We start from the raw sequence: 6,000 nt of genomic DNA, 5'->3' as shown, positions 1-6,000 counted from the left end.
TTCTTGTGCACTCATTCGTCGACGTGTTTCTTGAAAGTGCTATGAATATATACAAAAAGATCCAAACTTATTTTGAATATGGCTTCAAAAGGATGAAAGAAGGATATCAATGTTTTAAGTCGCAATATGGTGAAAGAAGGATTTCTTTTCGGATCAATTTCTAATGTTTTGGTTGCAAGCTAAGGACAATACAGTTCTATATGGATGTTATATTTAATAGTAAGTAGGTTGAAATGGGTTGTGTCACATTCATGTCAACCTAACACCACCCATTTATTAATCATGTCATGTGGGTTGGATTGTGTCAACCCACCCCATTAACAGGTCGAGTTAGGGTTGAATAGTTATGACATGATTATTAAATGAGTTGGGTTTAGATTGAGCCATTTAGTCAAATACCCTTACTTTGACATAACACAAACAAGACACGCTAACCTGAATTGACACCCTTACCTGACACCATGCAATACATTCCATCTTGATAGTTGTCATGTACCCACATGACATCAAGTACCCTTCCTGACACCTAATATGTGAGAGTCACTAAATAACCAGGGAGCCGACATGTACCCCCCCTATTGTTCGGTACCATACTTGAAGATTTGCAATGCAACCTACCTAGTGTCTACACTTCCAACATGCTGTGGTAACAAACGAGCAAGACCTGACAAATGGTCCTTTACACTTGGCTCTCAAACTCTAGCATGTTCTCCACTCCACTATCTCCATAAGGAAATAACATGCACACATCTTTTTACATATTCATATCTTCCAAGTATTGGAAGTCAAACTTGAAGATCTCTGGACATTAACTCCATACACTCCCTATAAGGGATAAGCCTACATTCACGGGAGCTTGGTTAGCTCTACACCACTATATAAGCAACAAGCCTCCTCTTCTCCAAGGCACGCCAAATTTCTTATCTCTCATACTTTTGGAGTTATTGGAAATCATTGAGTCACTAACTTAACTTTCAGAGGGTCTTTGGCCAGCACCCTATCGGTGCTCTCTGTAGGTTCTTCATCCTTCATTCTTTAAGTACCCCTCCTATCATTGCATGTTTGGATGATTGGATCATTGATGATTTTTTGTGCATCATCAATGCTAAAAGCTTTAGCTTTTAATAACCTAAAAAACTACTTTATCTATTTTAACACCCCACTTTATAATACACCCAACATCAAATGATCTATTTTCTTACCATTTCTTTTAAATATTTTTTCTTGTTCTTTCTCTATTCTTCCATCTCTCTCTCTTTCTCTCTTTTCTCCATCTCTATTTCTTTCTCTAAAGAAAGAACAACCATGAACAAACCCACACATTTTTCTTCATAACCTAGCAAACTCACAGCTGCCACCACCACCACTACCACCCACAAATCAAAATCCCAGGCCAAAACCAAATAAAAAAACCACAACCCCCACATCACAACTATCGAACCAACCTAGCCACAACCAACCACCACCACAATCACAACCATCCCACCATAACTTTGATATAAAATAAATAAAAATAAAAAAAAAAAAAAAAAAAAAAAACACAACAACCACCACCATTACCACAAACCCATCTCAACAACCATCATAAACAGCCACAAAATTGAGCAACCCACCACCCTTACAACCTACCATCGCTACCACAAACATCCATAGCCCACCCATTGCTGCAACAACTGAATTCAGCCAAAGCCAACCAAAATTGAAAAATAACAAGTCTAACCCAGCCATAAATCCATGATGAACGAGAGAGGAGGTAGAGAGAAGTGAGAGAGAGAAAGCGAGGAGAGGACAATGAGAGAGAAATGGAGAGTTAGAGAAGAAATACGAAGTGAGAGAGAGGAGGCGGAGAGCTTTGGCCATGGGTCTTGGTGGTGGTGGTGGCACTGTTAAGAGAGAGAGAGAGAGAGAGTTAGTAAATAGGGAGAGAAAGAGAATGACTAAAAATAATTTTTTTTTTTTTTAAATTTTACCTTTTAGCTACAGTGAACCTTTTAGCTACAACGAACTGGTATTGATACCATTTTATTGTTGCTAAACATTTTAGCTTTACCACCACCAATGTAGCATGTTTTTTGTGTTTTGGGGTGCTAAAATAGCTTTTTAGCAATTTCAGCACCATCAATGTGAGTGCTTATTGTTATTCTTTACTCATGGTGGTAGTATAAAGGAAGTAATTTATGAGAGAGAGAAGAATCCAGCTATAGATAGTTTAATGGCTTAATGCCTTATTCACTAATTACTAGAATCTTGACATGGCCACAAGTGGTCTTTAACCTTTAGATCAAATATAAATCAATGGTTTAAAAATGTGTAACTCTTACATTCTTTTCAGGATCACCCTGGGGGAGGACAAAATTTTCTATGTTTTTTTATGGACAAATAATATTCCATGTTCAGCTTTAGTATTTTCTCTTATCCTTTTTAGGTTTTTGTAATAGCGTACTTGTAACAAATATGAAGTTAGATAATTTGACTGTTGTGATCCATGTGTGACTAAAGTGTTAAATTGAACAAAAATTATAAGAGTTGAGTGATTTTTTTTAATTCAACAAAAATTATAAGAGATGAGTGATTTTTTTTTTTTTTTTTTTTTTTTTTTTATAAATTCAATAGTTGGAGGTTAGCCAATTTGAACCATGAATGTCTCAATTGATTAATATAAGACAGTTGAACACAAACTTGTAGATGTACAATTTTTGGTTAAGTGATGTCCATATTAATTATATTTACTAGTCAATTGAAGTTTGTCCGAAATGTCATCTTCCACCACTAACATGTAACTACCCTTTTTTGAGGCAAAAATTCGTAGAATAACATAATAATGGTGACAAAGGAGATCTAGCAACACAAACAATCCGAGCATAGAATTAATCAATCTTGTCATTTATGGATCTAAGGTTTTTTTACAATTTTAGTATAGACGTGTTTTTAACTTGTTCCTTTAAAAATAATAATAATAATAATAATAATAATAAAAAAAAAACCTTATTCCTTTAAAATAATTTTATCTCGTCTGTGTCAAATTTTATTTTTATTTTTTCTATTGCTAAATTTACTCGCATAGTCATCATCTCTATCAAACATAAAGTAGAGCAACTCAATTGCTTGGCTGCAGAAGGATTGGAGGAGCACAGAAAATTAGCGGCCGAAACGTAGGCCAACACAGTTGTCATGGACCAGCGCTTCCAGAATCACTTATCGCTCTCCCATTAATGAGCACCTTAAATATATAATACAATATACATAAATAAACCATAACTCATTTCAGGAATTAGATTTAAAACGAAAAAAAAAAATTTTTACAAGAAACCGAGTCAAACACCAAAAGAGAAAGTGCGAGAGAGACAGACCTCGTGATAGTAGGAGTTGACGGCATATATACAATAAAAATAATAATAATAATAATAATATAAACTCATTCATAATAAAAATTTTACATCATTGTATCGATATGCCCATCAAAGCAACAGAAATACATCGTATTACATCATTCGTACTTAATTGAAAGAGATACAAAACATTAGACAAGAATAAAAGAAATTCTTGAACTACCAATCTAATTCTAGAAATTTCTCATATGAGCATATCGCATGGAAGGAAAACTTGACCACAAACATTTTGTTTAACAACTACCTAGCAAGGGCAGCAATATCTGATTCAAGCTCTAAGTAGGATGTTTCAAGTGGAATGCTTGAAGGTGCCATATTACGCTCAGTTGCTAGGCTTGCATTAGTCATCTCCAAAGCCAAACATTCTTTTAGTTCTGCTAATACTTGACTGATGTCTGGCCTTTGGCTTGCAATTGGTGGTATGCATGACAAGGCAATCTCCACAGCTTTCCAGGCAGAATTGGTGTGAAATTTTCCTTGTAACCTTGGATCAACAACACTTTGAATATCCCCACTTTCAATTATTGGATAAATCCAGTCAAGTATGTGAGTGTTTTTCTCAGGTCCTCTCATTATTACAGGTCGACCAGTGATTAGTTCAAACAAAACAATACCGAAGCTATAGACATCACTTTTTTTACCAAAGTTTCCAGATGCTTGATATCTGTATGTAAAACACAAGGCAATCGGATCAAGACAAGAAATCCATAGCTTGATTTAATTCAACAGGTTATTACTTCCATTATATCTAGTTGCAGTTGGTGTTTCTATATAGTTGAATTTATAGATATTAGTTTTATATGTATTAGCCCAAGAAGCCCAATTATATTACTCGGCCCTAGATTCTAAACCATATATATACCCTACTGAAAATTCCCTATAGCATAGAATTGAGATTATATTAAAGATGAACTATCATATCAAGAGCTTCTTCTATGAATGTAGGCCGTTAGACCAAACCACGTAATCATTGCATTCTCTCTCTTCTCTTTATATTATTTCTTTCTCTCTTTTTAGATTTTCATAATATCTATCGTGGTATGAGCACCATAACTCTGATTCTAAAGTGTTGTTGGGCATTGTAGTGCAATCCTATCTTTCTCCGTGCTCTTGCCTTTGTCTTTTTTGGTCAAGCTCCACAATGCTCTAATCCTCTTTGGAATAGATCAATCATCATTACCAAAGACATTTTGTTTGTTTGTTTAGACCCCTGTAAACTTAGATTGTTTAACCTAATTAATTAACCAAATTGTTACTTAGGTTTATTATTTAAATCTAGGTTAAATACAAACAATCATATCACTAAGTACAGAAAAGTAAAAAAGACAAGCGATATGATGACCCGAGAAAACCAATGAAACCGTCCAGTTTCAAGGTAAAAAACTTGGGGAGGAATTAACCTAGACAATCCTCAAGGCAAAAAATTTGCTACATAGAATGGAAGTTTTACAATAGATTTTTCCCTAAATCTAATGCTACCTCTTGTCATACTTACTTGACTCGATGCAGCTCCGAATCCAAGGACTTTTCTATCTGAATTTGGTGTACACAAACACCTCCATTTGTGACTTTGAGATCTTACTTAAAGCTTTAGATCATCAGCAGCAATTGATCTTGTATGCAGCAACTTATCTCCACTAGTTCTTGTGATTGGATCTTCCTTTCGGTAGATGCTTGTTGAGTTAGAAGGTAACAGAACCTCACAGATCTCACAATAGTAACTCATAAAACTTCATAAGACTTTTGAAACTTGAATTAAGGTTTTCCTTTTTATATCTAGCAGTGTTGGACTCAAAACCTAAACATTTCATGGGCTTTCGAGCCTAATTTAAAATTTGTAGAAAACGAGTTTTGATCAGTCGAATCTGTCTCTCGATTGGTCAAGCCTTGCAATTTCTGAATTCTTCTTTCTGTAGCTTGACTATTCTTGAATCTTGACTTGGATCAACTTGAGCAATGTCTAATATTGTTCCAAGACTTAAATATCTTAAACTAGACATGTTTTTGTACTCAATTTGCCAACATACATAAAATTAAAGCCTAAACATTTATTTCTAAATATTTAGAACCTAACACATTTGATGTCATTAGATGCTGATAGATTGCCATAACACCATTGTTGATATTGGAACCACCTCTGTTTTGCCCACTGCCACTACCCTTGGGATGCTCCTTCGCTGATTTACTCAACCATGAAAGAATCACGGTCATTGAACGCATCATGCCTTGTTCAAAGTTTTTGCTTTTGCTCTCACACACCCATGCATTACCACATGCCTTTTGGACCCTTCATATGCTAGTGACCTACCTCCACACACCAGCCCTCTATGCCTATGCCATTTATCAACCTCCAAAATGTGCCACATCAGCTTTATGGCCATGTCATCAACCATGTTATGAGTATAAAACTAGGGGCAAAAGAGTAAACTGTATGTAGACCTATATATATCAATAATATGTTATATGTTAGGGTTAATTTCAATAACCCAATACATATGTTTTCTCTAAAACAAACCACATTTGCCATGTTAACACCAATGCCACATTAGTTATGCCACGTTAGCATTCATGTGTCACCTCAGCTTCCGCATCAGCCTATCTTCTCAAGTCA

General features: G+C 35.2%; 1 pseudogene; it reads right to left on the bottom strand.

The window, feature by feature from the left end:
* Window positions 1-3,457: 3,457 nt before the first annotated feature.
* Window positions 3,458-6,000, bottom strand: part of LOC126725295 (putative leucine-rich repeat receptor-like serine/threonine-protein kinase At2g19230) — a 33,845-nt pseudogene continuing 31,302 nt past the window's right edge.

This window comes from Quercus robur, chromosome 5 (assembly GCF_932294415.1).
Source record: "Quercus robur chromosome 5, dhQueRobu3.1, whole genome shotgun sequence".
Taxonomy (NCBI): domain Eukaryota; kingdom Viridiplantae; phylum Streptophyta; class Magnoliopsida; order Fagales; family Fagaceae; genus Quercus; species Quercus robur.
Note: the sequence above shows the minus strand (reverse complement) of the source record. Positions and strands in the feature narration are given on the sequence as shown.